The sequence below is a fragment of the Trachurus japonicus genome, chromosome 13 (assembly GCF_045865225.1).
Source record: "Trachurus japonicus isolate A0001 chromosome 13, Traja_1.0".
Classification (NCBI taxonomy): domain Eukaryota; kingdom Metazoa; phylum Chordata; class Actinopteri; order Carangiformes; family Carangidae; genus Trachurus; species Trachurus japonicus.
Window position 1 is genome coordinate 21006657 of NC_140919.1, and position 17008 is coordinate 21023664.

General features: G+C 39.9%; 1 long non-coding RNA gene across 1 annotated transcript; it reads right to left on the reverse strand.

The window, feature by feature from the left end:
* Window positions 1–4607: 4607 nt before the first annotated feature.
* Window positions 4608–9948, reverse strand: LOC146975913 (uncharacterized). The gene is made up of 3 exons (XR_015037365.1): window positions 9835–9948; window positions 8352–8456; window positions 4608–5536 (listed from the first exon to the last, which is right to left on the reverse strand). It is a non-coding gene; the product is annotated as an uncharacterized LOC146975913 (long non-coding RNA).
* Window positions 9949–17008: the final 7060 nt, after the last annotated feature.

Here is a 17008-nt window from a genome sequence, read left to right on the forward strand (position 1 = left end):
TAATAAGATGGAGTGTTGTATAAGTGATATTTCTGAAGAAAAAAAAAAACAGGAAAGTGAAGAAATGAGAACATAAACCCTTTGTGTCTCTGGCAGATTGGCTGAGCTGTTTCATGCTCCTCTACTTCAGTGTCACCTACGTGTACCTGCCCCAACACATTTTGCAGCCCCTCTGTCTTTCTGTCTCACTTTCCTTCTCTGTTACACACACACACACACACACACACACACACACACACAATTCTCATAGATAAATATGAAAATTGAGGACACATATTTTAGGAAGGAAAGAAGAAGACATCAGCACTTTTGACTTTGTGTAATTGCCCCCATTGAGTCAATCTATTTTTCTCCCTCTTTCTCATAAACATTTTGCATTGCACTTTTCCAACTAAATGTCACAATCCCCCACTTAAACCACCTCCTAATGTGGCCTGAGTGATGGGAGGTGAAACACATGCTATTGCCAGGTCTGAACAGGGGGAATTGTGGCCTGCAGAATGTCCTGCAGAATTCACATGTAGCACTTTCTAAGTATCCTTACTTTAAGATACAGCACTAAGGGTTCTTTACTTTGTCATGTCTGATGCTATTAACTATAAGGTTGCTTTAACTGTTATGACCTGTAACCCAGCTTACTGTAGTGTTATAGGAAAGATTATCCATCACTCGGTGATCATCTTTAGGTCCACTTTATTGACTCACGGTAAAACATAACACAGGGATGACGGACTGCTATTTTCGCGGGCTGGTGTTACCACCTAAAAGGTCCTGCTCTGGACCACCACTATCTGGTTCCTACGCTCTGAGTTAACCGATATAACACTATTACAACACTTACCTGCCAAACTCCTCGGATACCATGAACTTAGAATGACACAGGAGTTTACGCTTGGCACCTCTGATTTTACACACCTTTTTAAAGCTTTTAAACACTATTTATTAATTTTTAACCATTCTTTATTAACTTGACACAAAGGGAATCATGAATTAAAATGAATGAATGATTTATTCACACAATCGAAATATTTCGAATACGACTAATTAATAAACACAAACTCTCTTTCTTTTAGAGTATTAATAACCCAAGTTAAAGTATCTCAAGAACATCATCTCAGAATTAAGTAAAAAACCAAAACCTAGGCAAGTGTCCTTTAAAATTCACCAAGGCAATGTTATCACACTGTAAAATGCACAGAATCTCTCAATCCTTCATGTAAATTTGTAAACTCTGTTCAATCAGCAAAATATAAACGAGTAATACTCAACCCTGAATCTCTGGAACACAGGATATTACGTTTCAAATTTAGTGTGGGCCCACATAAAAATAATAATACAACAGCCGGCAAAGAAAATAACTAACCCTCTGTTGCAGGCCTGTTTGTGGATGAGTTGTGAGGTGTTGTGAAACTTTGGCGACACTGTGTCCGATGCCGTGCTCACTCACCCACGGTGAACCACTAGTCTCTCAGTCTCTGTACCTGCAGCCGATGATGCAGGAAAAAGTCCCGACTATGGTGAGAAAGAACACAGCGGCCATGCTTAGGAGTACACACCTCAATTCTCCCTCCTCTCTTTTCCTTTTTTCCCCCATCTCTCTTGTCCCGCCCATTGGCCAATCCCCACAGAGAAAACCTGACGTCTCTACTCACTGACCAATGGCAGCAGGGCAAATACCAAAAGACCAAAAGACCAAAACCAAACACCAAAACCAAAACAATCAAGATAGTCTGATATCCCTCGTGTTGTGGGAACTACTTTTCACACAAACTATAACATGGTTTCAGTTTAAAAGGGACATTACAAACTATTTTAATGCTGGTATTTATTCCCTGGCTACACACACATCTCACGAATGATGTTAGTCGAGTTCTCCGTCTCATCACTCTTTTGTTTCAGTGCAGCACATCATACCGATTGGATCTGCTTGCATTGCTTTTTTTTTCTCTCTCTCATTCATCACTTTGTTCTTGTATTTACCACCCACTTTGTGACACCTCCTGTACCTCTTCTCTTGTCCTTTCATTGACCCTTCCTGTGCTTTCTGTTGTTGTCTCTGTGACTCCCACATTGTGTCTCCACAAGAAAACATGGGTGTGTGACAGGGAGATATAGGCTACTCATTGTGTCAGTACTGTTTCTACTTTGTCTATATCATTAAGCTTCCTAAACCCAGTAGAAGTTTGTCACTTGTATGAGCTGTACCTGTTTTAAAACTTTAAAAGTGTTGTGTGTGTTTTTGTCTGTCTCATAGTGTGGGTGTGTACATAAAGTTACAAAGTATGTGTGTTAGCTGTAAAAAAAAAAAAGCACATGCAGAATTCAATGTGATACTTTAAATATTTAGCACTTACCTTCCTCTGCTAGTGAGTTCATTTGTTTCCCTACTTCATGTATCTTTTTTTTATAACAATGTTTTTGCAGGCAACGTCCCATTTGATTTAAAACACTGAATGCAAAACTGCTTTTTTGTTCCGAGCTGACACGTGCTGATTGTTGTGCTGCAGTACGTTCATGTGCTGTGGGAATCTCCGGTTTCCAAGTTTCCCAAGTCATTATGGTTTATCTTCTGTCTATGATTGTTGACATGTTGAAATGCAGAGGGATCAAGCAGATGTAAATGTCCAATGCATCAGACAGCCAAATATGCTGATTTTATTTGTTTGGGTATTTATTCATTTATTTTCTCCAAAATGTTCATGGGATGTGCACAACGCTAAATGCCATAAAAAGAAAGAGAATTTAAATGCTTTCTTAGAAGATATGAATAGGAGAGAAATATTCGTAAGTGCAACCTTTTGACACATGCACACACACTCTCACACACATAAACCACAGTGCTGAGACTGAAATAGCAAGGACAATATGACTCAGAGTAATATGGGAGTCTTGAAGTGTGGGTGTCTTCTTATATTAGCTGAGAGAGCTAGCATAATCTCTCTGGACACAATCGCACAGAGTACACTAATGAACATAACTATCCAGGTTTAGTATTGATGCCTGAAAGCCAAAGTGTATTACACACTGATTATATGCTTAATATTTAATAATTGATTGCAGCTCTTCAGGTAACCTTTGTCTTTGTTTTTGATCCTGATTTTAATTAGCACAGTGTGTCAGAAAACAGAAACTTTGATCAAAATATACCTATGAACCATCATCAGTTTTAGTGAATGAAAAAAAAAAATCAAGGTGAAGGTATCACATCTTGGACACTGAATCCCACTACACTAAATCCATTTGTGAAAGCTTTATTCTGTTTTTTGTTGATACTTTTTGAGGCTACAGTGCCATGTTGCTCACTTAGCTGATCCTTTCCATGGAAACTGACAATGATTGTTTTGCCACATCCTACCACAATTAAAATAAACAGAGATTACCCTGAGTGATCAGAGGCAGCCACAGCTGGGGGTAAAACAACAGTCACACTGAGATTTTAATCCACACAGATTGGAAGACAACATGGCCCCGCAGCAGTTACTGGCTCTACATGCATTGCCTATTGTTTCTTGCAAAATTGTCAGGAGAAGCAGAAACAGAGCCATAAGGAGCTTAGTCTAATAGTCAGATATCCACGCCCACTCCTAAAGCTGGGCTGGTTGGAGTGTTCACTGTTAACAGCCGCCGACACGGTGCATAGTGATGCATGCATGCAGGAGGAGCTGAGGAGGACTCTCTTCTAAGGAGATTTCTGACAGTGTCACCAGTGTTAGTGTGTTTCAGACTGGTTCATATAATTGACACTCAAAAGGTGCAAGGTCTCTTTATATACTTGAGATGTTAAGGGTGACTATTTTTATTTATTTATTTATTTATTTATTTTTAAAGATTTATTGATGATTTCTCACATCCCAAGTTGTGGACCTCTTTTGAAAAAGTGCAATGTTTGGTTCTCTCCCAGAGCTGGACAGCCTGTTCCACTGACGTAAATAAACAAGGAGAGTGTTTCTTTTTTCTTGTTACACACCTGTGATTAGAAAAACATATTCCATATAAAGTAGGTTTATAACTGAGCTCTTTATAAAGTCAGATGAGCCAGTTGGCTGTGTGGCCTAACCAGCCTTAATACTCGGAGTCAATCTCCTCCCTTACGAAAGAAAAATATATTTACCAATATATTACTTGCAATATATTGTAATATATTGTAATATATTATTCTTCCATTACATTTTCCAATATATTATATATTGTAAATATATGGAAAAATATATTTATGGCACATATATTATACAATATATTATATATTGCAATATATGGAAAAATATATTGATGACACATATATTATACAACATATTATATATTGATGTAATATATTGTAATATATTGCAATATATTGCAAAATATACAAAAAACTGCCCCTTTCAATATATTGAAATATATTAAACCTGAATATATAATATATGGGTTTATATATCCCAAAATATATGCAATTTTATATTTATAAATATCCACCATAATGTATTCAGATTTATATGATAAAATGTATTGATAATATATGAAAAGATATAGTGTCACATGTATGTTCAATATATGGTAGAATATATTTTAAATATATGTAAAATTATACATGAAATATATGTATGGCTATGTGTTCAATATATTGTGGAATATATTTAATATATGGAAAATTATATGGAAACAAAAACATGACATATGTGTTCAATATATTGTGGATGAATACTTAAATATGCAAACTGCAATATGTGCACAAACCTTTATACCACATATTAACACAGACTGGGTAATTTATCAAAAGCAACCTTTATTTTCTTTTAATCAGGCACAGATACTGAACCCAGTTTGAGGTAGGGAGCTATACAGGCCTATTAAAACCCCAACCAGGGTTCCTACAGCTTAAGCCAAGTTAAATTTAAGACTTTTTTTAAAACCACTTGAAATTAAATTTAAGACCAACTTCATAATAAACACAAATGCAGAAAAAAAAGAAACACCTCACATCAATTACATAGGGTTAGGGACAATTTTACCCACTTTCCTATGTGATCCAAGGTAAAGTGACTGCTACATGAACATTGGATTGTGTCTCTTTCCAGCTGTCCTTTCAAAATAAATGCATAAAAAGTCCGAAAAAAAAAAAAAAACCACCACTGACTCGGAATCTGGTGGCTGTGAGAAATTTAGCGTTGACGGCCACCATAAAATACCACTTACCAAGTGTTAACATTTTTAAGACTTTTGAAAAATTGATTTAAGACATTTTAATGCCAATTAAGGCCTTGTTTTTAGATTAATGAATTCAATGCCTTTTAAGACTTTTTAAGGATCCGTAAGAACCCTGCCAACAGGCCTGGCATATGGTCAGACAAAGGAAATGTGACTGACTCTACATTTCTGAACAGTGCAACATTTTTAAAGAATGCCATTGAACAGACAATACATATACTTTTGGAACTGTGGAAAAGAAATAAATAGCCAAAAGAAAATTGATGTAGCAGATAAAGCAGATGTATGTATGTAGCAGATGAAGAGATGTCCACCCTCCAATTGGTAGTAATCAGCTGGCTCCTTGGTGCATCTAGGGAAAAAGAGAGAGAAAAAAAGAGATTTTTTAAATATTATTTAAATTATCTGTATAAAATGCTCTGACGTCCTTTGCTTCATTCTAATGTTCAACCTAACATCAAACATCAGATCATTCACAGGGGGTTTGGAGGGGGGTGTCAAAGAGTCAATCGATTAGTACTCCGCGATTATCAAATACTTTCGCTTGAAATGCCTATCCCTACTGGAGTCCAGACTCCACACCAGTAAAAACAAGATAATAGACCACTAGTTTAATGTTAGTATTCAGTCGGTATTCAGCTGTATAGTCAATGATTTCCCTCAACTCTATCACTCAGTCAGCCAGCATCTAGTCTGGGGCCGTTGACCCGCTGTTTTGGTAGGAAACGGATCCAGGGCGAGAGAGACAGACCTTTCCTTCAAAATAAAAGCACCAAGCTAATAAAATGCGGTAAAACTCTTTAATTTAAGGAATATAATTTACAAGAAAGTCCCTGAGCCATTAAATTGACATTTTGCTTTTATTGTATTACAAGTTAATGTTTATTCAGGGTACCCCCAGAATTTTGCAACTCAAATTTAAGACTTTTTAAGACCTTTTTAAGACCACATCTAATGAAATTTAAGACCAACCTCGCAACAGTCATTTTACGTTTGCCAACGCAGCATTCCATGATTTTTTGCAAGTAGATACAGTTATGTTGTTGCAATGTATCATGCAGATAGATAAAAAATAAGACCTTTGTAGGGGTGTAACGATACACATAAATCACGGTTCGGTACGCACCTCGGTTTTGAGGTCTCGGTTCGGTTCATTTTCGGTAAGAGAACAAAATGCAAAACATAAATTTGCTTGTTGTTTATTAGGAATTTTTCTAAACCAAATTTACATGTTTTAGTCAAATGTAATTATTTTACTCACCTACTAATGCTATGTTGTAGGTACATTCTGTCCCTGATACAAATAAACTTATTAAACTAAACCAAGCCATTATACAAAATATGAAAAAAATATAAAAGGCTACTGTTGTAAAGTGCTGCCTAATAAGTTCAATAAATTATTCTCAAAATAACAAAACATACAGCCTTACAATGATTTTTTTTTTTTTTTTTTTTTTACATGTAAAGTGCAGCACTAACAGTTCGAGCCAGTGACGGACTGACCATAGGGCAATGTGGGCAAATGCCACAACGGCTGCCTGACGATGCAACCGTTCGGCCGCAAATAAATAAATAAATGAATGAATAACGCGGGTCATCACGACGGCACAGTGCGTAGTGTCAACACAGCAGCGACGTGCGCCTGCTCTGGGCGCATCTGCAGCAGATCCACATGTACTGGAGCTTGTGCGCAACACAGACACAGAGAGAGAGACAGACAGACAGACAGACGGACAGGCAGACAGACAGAGAGGAGATAGGAGCCACAGCCCCCCCACCTCCACCTCCACCTCCATTCCTCCCAAAAGCAGGAGGGTCTTCAAGCCTCTGTTTTCTCGCTAGCGGTAGCATTAGCAGTAGCATTAGCGATAGCCACGACGTAAACGGGCTGCACGTGTAGCTGCAGGCGGACTGTAAACACACACAACTTCTGTACCGAAACTCACTCGTTCACAGCGCTGTGCCGAACCGAACGCCCCGTACCGAATCGGTTCAATACAAATACATGTACCGTTACACCCCTAGACCTTTGAGAATGAAATTTAAGACTTGTAAACTAAATTTAAGACCTTTTCAAGGCCTTAATTTATAGTTATCAAATTTAAGACTTTTTCAAGTTTTTAAGACCCCGCGGGTACCCTGTTATTTTATAAGTTTTATGTTGGTGAATACTTTTATTTTGGTGAATTTGGTGATTTCGGTATCAGCTACAGACAGGAACCAGAATGCAGACTAATTGGGAGGTAACTGACACCAGGCTCTTCGCTTGTCTGAAGAGCCTGGTGATGCGAGGCTAGCCAGCATCAGTCCTGTGGAAATTTCAATTACTTCTGTATGGGATGGTGCTATACATTTAAAGCGATAGTTCACCCAAGATTGAAATTTCACTCATTATCTACTCACCCTCATGTCGACTAAGGGCTGGGAGAAGTTTCAGAGTCCTCCGTGGCTTCTCTGAGTTACAGGGGGTCTCGACGTAGCAGTGCATGTCAATATAACGGTTGCAAATGGATACCAACTGTCTTGGTAACAAAAAGACACACCAAAAAACATCCAAATACCTCCATGCTGCTCGTATGTAATGTCCGTCTTGTATTGAAGCCCCGAAATGCGAAATTGTCCCGGAAAAAATTGAATAAGTCAATTTTTCAAGCTTGTTTTGTAGCGGAAGCTTCTCAAAGCTCCTCTTCCCGGTTCGTCATATTTGGACGAACTGGGAAGAGAACAGACCCTGGTTCGTCCAAATATGACGAACCGGGAAGAAGAGCTTCGAGAAGCTCGAAAAATTGACTTATTTCATTGATTTTTGGGACAATTTCGCATTTCGGGGCTTCAATACAAGACGAACATTACATACGAGCAGCATGGAGGTATTTGGATGTTTTTTGGTGTGTCTTTTTGTTATGAAGACAGTTGGTATCCATTTGCAACCGTTATATGGACATGCACTGCTACGTCGAGACCCCCTGTAAGAGAGAAGCCACTGAGGACTCTGAAACTCCTCCCAGCCCTTAGTCGACATGAGGGTGAGTAGATAATGAGTGCAATTTCAATTTTGGGTGAACTATCACTTTAAAAACTTGAACTGAAATTAATCTGAACTAGGTTTAATGAAAAAATTTAAGAAGCAAAATGCATTTGCCATAATTCTTGGTCTGTTTGCCTACCTGTTTGCATGTTGAAGTCTGTACCCCATCATCTTTTGCTCTATTGTCACTTCGGGTTCTCCAGCACGATGATCTCATGGGTAGAGCACTGCTGTGGGTCCTTGGCTGTGTAAAATACAGATTGACATAACAAAGAGTATTCAGTCAATTAGAAACAGAGTAAAACATTAATTAATCAAGGACAAAAATATCTTTAGCTGTGTCACAGTATTAAGGATAGAATGATTTTTTTTTATTTTATTTTGCGGCTGATCCTGATTATTATTACTCAAATAACACTATATTTAGAACTAATATCCTAATGAAAATGACTGCCACATATCTTTGACTTTAAAGTTTCTATTATTTTGTCCAACCTATGAAGGGTGAATTGAACTTATTACACCTGTGTGTATAAACTGGATTCACTAATGATGGCTTATTTGCAGGCTATATCATTTTCAGCTGGATGACTAATACTTCATCAACCGAGTATACACTAATATCAGTGATACTTTACTTTTATTAACAGGAGTGAGTATTAGTAACCATGCTAAGAGGCCACAGTCAGTGAAGTGTCTCATCTCCAGTAGTTTCTGTTACTAGCAGAGTTCATGTTGTTTTCTTCTGCAGCAGAGTGCGTTTTCTAAAGCAGTGGTTCTCACACACACACACACACACGCGCGCGCGCCGCGAGTAGCCGCGAAGCAGCGAGAAGCGGAGCCCTTTGATGTTAACGACTGTGTCACACCGGAGCCACGTCGCTCCGGTTCACAGCAGCAGCGGCGCGGCGCGCGAGCCGCGAGCTACGGCCGCGAGCGAGCCTGTCAAGCCGGGCAGGAAGTCGCACAAAGAAACAGCGGAAGAATCCGGTTAATTTTCAAAATAAAACACATTCCGAAGCCGGTTTACCGCCCCCCCCCCCCCCCCGTTTGGGAACCACTGTTCTAAAGGAACTTTCACTTATGTTTACACAGTGTTCAAAACAGTGTCTTAAATAACTCAATAAACAGCCCATGAAAAAAATATTTTTTCCAGCAGATATCTTTGTTACAACATGACTGAGCTAATTGGAGTAGTTTCATGTTGTGTCCGACAACGGGAGGGTTTTAACAGCTGACGTCCTGGTGTTAGCTTAGCTGCTGCTGTTAGCTGTCAGCAGCAGCTAAGCTAACGGCTACGATAGCCATGACTAGTTGCAGAGGCGTGCACACAGAAGTGGTGGTGTTTGTTCGGTAATTCGTTTTGTAGATTTAACAAACATCAGATTAGTCAGGGCGGTTTTGGCAGCCCGGAGCCTCCACATTTGGTGCCTACACCGGTGGCTAATGCTACCAGTTAGCCGCTAACGCTACCAGTTAGCCGCTCGCTAGAATGCTACTACGGGGTTGAAAGCCGTATAGCTCATGTGCTAATGGCGATTAGCTTTTCTCTCTTTTCTTTCTAACCCTTTTCTCTGTAACACGTTAATGAAGCCATGTACCGGCTGAAACATCCTCCTCACCGTTGGTTAGAACAAGGAGAATAAGAAAAAAAAACCCTCCATGGTGACATGTCGAGACATGTCCAGGACTTCACATCCGTTAACGTTACACAGCCCCCCTCCCTCTCACCAGAGCCTGCCTCGTTTGAATCCCTGACACCAACAACGCCACAATAATAACAGAGAAATATCTTACCTGGTATTTTTTGCAGGATTTAAATTCACTCAAGCTCTCGCTAGGACCAGGTTCCAGCCGACTGTTTGTCCATTTATCCGTATCGTAAAAATAATCCACATGACTGGTCATTCTTGAACGACTGAAGTGCGTCGCGGCGGTTCCCGTTTCACAGCAGCAGTAACGGTTATTTTCAAATTTGGCGCCGGAAAGGCGCGCACAGCTGTCATTGGCCAAGAGCCATTATGTCAGTCAGATCAACCAATCATGTTCAAATGCTCACGATGAGACAGCCAATGGATTTTGTTTCATTGTGGTAACATTTTATTTTTATTTGATCAGAGGACACAGAGGAGGAGAACTATGCAGGATATTTACTTTAATTGAATTTTTACCTTCAGCTTCGGACTAATTGTGATGTTAGATAAATTACTTAACTTGTTACAGGGGGGGGGGTTATAAATATACACATATACTATACTATATACTATATTTTTTAAATGTTTTACACACACACATATATATATGTATATATATATATATATGTGTGTGTGTGTGTGTGTGTGTGTGTGTGTGTGTGTGTGTGTGTGTGTGTGTGTGTGTGTATGTTGTATAAAATATAAACATTTAAAAAATATAGTGCCTTTTTGGCCTTGATCTCAATATATTTTTCAATATATACACATATATGATCCATGCATATATATGAAAATATATAAAACATTTAAAAAAAATATAGTGCCTTTTTGGCCTTGATTTCAATATATTTTTCAATATATACACATATATGATCCATGCATATATATATAAATATATAAAATATTTAAAAATATAGTGCCTTTTTGGTCTTTATTTCAATATATTTCTCAATATATACACATATATGATCCATGCATATATTGCAATATATTGGAAAATATAAAAATTAAATCCCATATATGGGAATATATTGCCTAATATATCACATGATATTTTCTAATATATTGCAATATATTTTTCTTTCGTAAGGGCTAACTAGCTACAAAGTTCATGCAAATGGGTTTTATTTTGTGTTTTCAGCTGATGTATTGCAAAAGTGAGCGAGAATGAATATTGAGATGAAGGATGAGTAGTATTGTAAGACTGGATGGGAATTGGATAGAAGAAGTCCACTCCCACAGGCTGAATGTCTATCAACTAGAAATCTACTGTATGCAGGTGTTTTTTCTCTACTCTCTAGTATATCCACTCTGTCTGTGCCCACTTACCATCCAGTTCGATCTCATTATCTCCATCACAACACATGGTTTGAGTTTGTTTTTTTGTGTGTGTGTGTGTGTGGGTGTCTGTGTGTGTGTCTGTGTGTGTGCTCACTGCTATATCACAGTGGCAAACCTTTTGAAAATTAAGTCTTTATAGTAGACCAGCCAACCTGAGCATAAGGAGACACAGCAGGCAGTCCAGTATGGAATCAGCCAGAGTAAGAGACCGAGCGAGAGACGAAGAAAGTGTTTGTGAGGGAGGTCACATCTCATTTAACAACACAGTGGTCTGTTGCGTCTGCAATCAAGTTATATTCAGTGTAGGTCATGAAATAAGTGACAAAGCGTTTTTTGGCAAGAAGGAAGTGTTCACTTTCTCTGCATGGATACTTGTAATGTGACAAGCACTCGCACTGTACACTAGCTAGACAAATGATAAAAATTCCCCATCCATACACTTAGAGCAAGGTGAAGCTGCAGCGGGGTAGCCTCACTCATACCTGAGCAGGTGTAGAGGTGAGTCATAGTGGTTCCTGTGATCCCCTCCCAGGAGAGGTGACTCAGGATGAAAGGTAAGAATCATTTACATGATTATCCTTCAGTGAGCAGTCAGAAACACGGAGGAGAGACAAGAGGGAGGTGGAAGATCAGTGAACAACTGAGGTCAATGTGAACCGATGGTATATTTAGAGACATGGAAAAAAAGAGGTTGTCGTACAAAGGAATCAACAGCCTGACTCATCCTGCTACGCTTTGCCTGCAGCAAGTGATCTTTTTTTTCCTTTTACGTTATTCTGATTATTACAGAGGACAGAACATGTTACTGTTTTGATTCATTGCATTTCCTGCCAGGGGCGCCGGAAGTGGGGGTGCGGCAGGGGCTGCAGCACCCCCTGGTGGCGAAAGTTGAAAAATTGCGATGACAATAAAATGATAGATTATAAATATTTGTGGTTGCTGTTTCTGTTCCACAACATTGTAAGCCATACTTGAGATGAACCACTTTTTGTTAACAATTGTGTCCCCACCACAAAATTAACTTAACATTATCCTAATGAAGAATGACGAAAAAACGTTGATAAACTATAGGCAGCCGAAGCAGTGTGCACTGCGCGGAGCTTCTGCCGGAGCCAACTCGCAACAATATAGCTTTGATTAGGCTACAGTAGTTCTAAGACTCTATCTGTCATCTCCCCCTTTGGAGAAAGAGGAGTTTTCAAGCTGCACCGTGGGGAGGGGGGCGAGAGGGGTCTCTTGAGGGGGGCTGGTGGGGAGGGAGGAGGTCGATTGTACCAGATAAGACGATATGTTTGGGTGCAACAAAGTCACTGTTAACAAAATCAACATCTAATCTAATCTGTCCCTTCAAAATAAAGTTTGTAACGAGTGTTTGGAGCAGCTGCTGACAGATGTGCAGCTGACAGTGACAGTTTCCTCATCTGGGTCCTCCCTCCCTCACGGCTTAACGACGGAACAAAGTCTCTTGGACATATAAGCCTATATTCTGTGTTTTTCCTCTCTTTAACCGTCTCATTTCAGTTTTTGCCGGTTGGAAATCATCTGGTGCGCACCCGCTGTTTCTCTGGCGCTTGCTCACTCACTCACTCTCGATGCGCATATGTTATAAAAAATAAAAATAAAAAGGAAAAAACACAGATGCGCAAATTGAAATGACCTACTGTAGTGAATGTAGTCTAACAATTCAGTGACCACAGCTGATCACCAGCTTGTCGTGCCCCACCTGTCACGTCTGAACACAACTACGGGCTTCTTTTTTTTTTTTGCCGTGGTCCGGCGCAGAATTAATAAAAACAAATAATGCTCGTCAGTCCGACCGCATGGGGTCCAGGGTCTAGGCTTCAACACTGGTCGGACCTGGTCGGGTATTTGGAGCCAGAACCGGTCCACTAAAGACCAGAGTCTGTTTGAGAACGGCAGCCTGCTGTCTGGGAGACGTTGTCAGGTGCGGTGTTACGGTGCCCCCCCCCCCCGCCGCACCCGCACCCCCTGGTGAAAACTTCTTCCTGCGCGTCTGTTTCCTGCAAGACCAAAAGTAGGAAAGATATGCTGAAGATGTGCTTTGGTTGATGTCACTGGATAACTACACGTGTCTCGAAATTATTTTTTGAAATATATCCCACACTTCTACGATATTCAAAGAAACTATAACGCAAAGTTCCGTGAACTTCACCACATTCAGGAATAGACTGCATTATAACTTCTTTTATGAGGATCTCGGGGTTTGTAATATCATAAAATAAATTGGAAATATTGCTTCTCTACAGCTCATCTCCCACACCACCATAATACAAACATTGGGTCATTTTCAAGTATTTTTTTTATGACTTCGAGAGAGAGAGCCCTCACACCCTCCCAGAGCCCCTCCTCCCCACAGGAGCTCCGCCCCAGCGGCATCACCAGGAGCCACGCCCTGGCTCACTGAGCTACTGTACAGGTGGTGAGGAGAGCAGCAGACACCAGAAAGCAATTGGGTATCCAACAATCCAAATTAAGTTCAAACAAATTTCAGCATCATCACAGTTCAAACCAATCAGCTAATGAAAAGTGGTTTGACTCTGATTGCAATGAAATTATCCAAATAATTTTGGCCAAAAAGCCATTCATTCACCAAATCAGATAAGGAAGAGGTGGCTATTCAAAATGATAAAATTTGAAAAGAAACAAAACACTTTGAATATCTATACAGTGCAATCACTCTGGATTCAGCCCAAAATAATCAGCTCAACAAACTATAAATCCTTTAATCAGTCGTTAAAGAAAACCAAAATTCTTTAAATCACGATATTATTGAAGAGGAACTGCTGATCCAAGCCCTGCAGTCAAGGAAGGTAAGAGGCCCTGATCACATCTTAAATGAGATGTTCCAGTTTAGCAGCCATAGAATCAAGACTGCCATATTGAAATTATCTCATTTTGAACATTGGATCTACAACATTATTAAGACAAAGTATATTAATAAAAAATGTGCTGTAAAAATTTGAATCATGGAAACATACTTCTTCTCCCAAAGTAGAGGGGTGAAGCAGGGCTGCAGTCTCAGCCCCAATATTTATGTTAATGATGTAGCCAAATCCCTGGTAGAGTCAAACATCCCATCTGACACAGAAGTCAAATGCTTAGTTTTTGCAGATGATCTAATACTGCTCGCTCCATCTAAGGAGGCTCTACAAAAGCAATTACATCACCTGCAAAAGTTCTGTCAGACCTGGGCCCTTCGATCTGAAATTGAACCAATTGTATTGTATGGTAGTGAAGTGTGGGGCCCTCTTGCACACCAAGACTTTAAGAAATGGGACAAACACCGAATCGAAAGCCTGCACACAGAGATCTGCGAAAGCATCCTCAAAGTCCATAGGAACACCCCCAATAACGGATGCAGAGCTGAAGTAGGCCAATTTCCCCTTTTAATTCGGATCCAAAAAAGAACGATAAGATTCTTCCAACACCTCAAAGCCAGTGAGCCCAGCTCCTACCACCACAAAGCCCTGCAGTGCCAAGAGGAGAGAAAATAAAGGATTCCCCTCAGCCAGTTGGTCCGCAGGCTCAGCTCCAACAGCACAGGGCACCAAGACCGCCCTCACACAATCCGGCCCCACCAAATTATAGAAATGGCACACACACCTACCTTCCTTTTGTGTTTTCCTATGTACTGTTATTCTGTTGTCCTAATGCTTGAGAGAGAGAGAGAGAGAGAGAGAGAGAGAGATAAGTGCATCTGAAGTTTCTAGAGACTCTGACTGAAACAGAGACTGAAAGATTTTTTGGCAATACAATAAACACTGATATTCAGCCACAGGGCTTCAGCGAAGTGACAACAACCAGGGTATGGAACAAGAGAGGGGAAGTGTGTGTGTGTAAGAGAGAGATGTGGAAGGTTCTGGCTCAAGAATCAGTCTGAGTCTAGTTGGAAACTGACGAACACAATTGATGTTTTGGTGAACAAGTGACAGAAAGGGAGTCAGGAAGTGATGCAAGCAAAAGAAAGACAGAACAAAAGCAAACAATCAGTGTGTGAAATCATTCTGCAGGAGATTAAACCTGTGAGTGTGTACAAACTTGGTACACGTGAGCGCATCTTCACCACAAAGGTGTGAAAGTATTAATCCGAGTCGCTAAGAGCTTATGTGTGCGTTTGTGAGGATGCTAAAGAATATCACCTGAACACAGTGTGTATGTCTCACTCAGTTATTTCACATCATCCCATTAAATATTGCTTCCTTATGTTCTTACCACACCCACATTTACCCTCTTAAATAATGCTAATGGTAACGTGATCAAAGTGAAAATAGTAAGGGTAGTATTTCGTAACTGTTACATCAATAGAAAGCTGCACTCTAGTGCTAATGTTGCATCAACAACTCCACATTGACTGATCACAACACATCTAGTGTTCATTCTGTGCAGCACAGACCAGTCTCCCTTTGGCAATTGAGAAGGGCATCCTAAGCTTTTGGGCCCAGTGGTACATTGATTCTCTGTTTAGTCCAGTATGAGAAAGCAGATGGAAACACACACACGTACACAGTCACAGACACACACACAAAGTGAGCAAATACCTGCGCTACCTCGCTGGTGTAATAGGTATACCTATCCAAAGGTAATGCAGCTTATGTGACAAAATCACAGCTGAAATATCCTCTTACTGGCTTTCTCTAACTTCTTTTTCAGAGCAGCTCACTGTCATCTCGAATAGAAACGGTCATCTTGACTTATCTTCAGCTGTCCCTCAAAGTACTGTGAGCTGTAGGTTGAGTGGTTGAAATCTTGTGAGCTTCAAGGAAAAGACAATAACCAGGACATCAAATGTCTGATGTAGAAGTATGTATTGAAAGCTTGATGTGCACAAAGGAGGTAAAGATAGGGACTGGATGACTCAGAATAGTGTCACACCAATTTCAAGATGTCTGGTCATACAAAGCTGTATATGGGTGTTGCATAGACTACAGTCTAATACAAATAGGGTTTAACTGTGTTTAACCCTGTATGTTTAAATATTCTGTAGGTCACGTAAGCCTTGCCATTGACATATGTTCTTAACTAATTAATATCTACTCTTTGCCTACGTAAGTAATCCTTTACTGGATGAAATTAGGTGCTTCCCAGTTAATGCTGTGATCAATATTGGTGCAAAGTCAGTGTAAGGCTGGTTGGATGGATGGGTTAAACGAACACTGTGAGACTTCAAGTCACTTTGACTTTCAAGTCAATAGTATCGTTTTCCCTTAACCATAGCCATGCTTTTACTTTTGTAACCATGATGAAGAGGTCCTCTCTATATTGAGGCACTACTTGAGCTTAATCCTCAATCTTTTTCTAAACCTAATCAATTAGATCTGAGTCTGAACCAAACCAACCTTTACCAGAGCATTGTTGCATCGTAAAGGGTTTAGGGGTCAGTGATCAAGTTTATCTTAGGGGTGTGCAATATTGCTAAATTTGGTATTGATCCTGGGGCGTCGTTTAGCTCGGTTGGTAGAGCAGGCGCCCCATGTGCAGAGGCCATAGTCATCGCTGCAGCCGGCCGCATATTGAATCTTGACTCGGGTGGCCCTTTGCTGCATGTCATCCCCCTTCTCTCTGCCTCCCCATTTCCTGTCTCTCTCTACTACTACACTACCGATTAAAGGCAAAACCCCAAAAATATACTTTTGAAAAAAGAAAGAAATTGGTATTGATCCAATACCAAGTAAATACAGGGGCAGTATTGCAAATACCAATACTGAAACTTTTTACTTTTTACTTTAAAAAGCTCCAAACA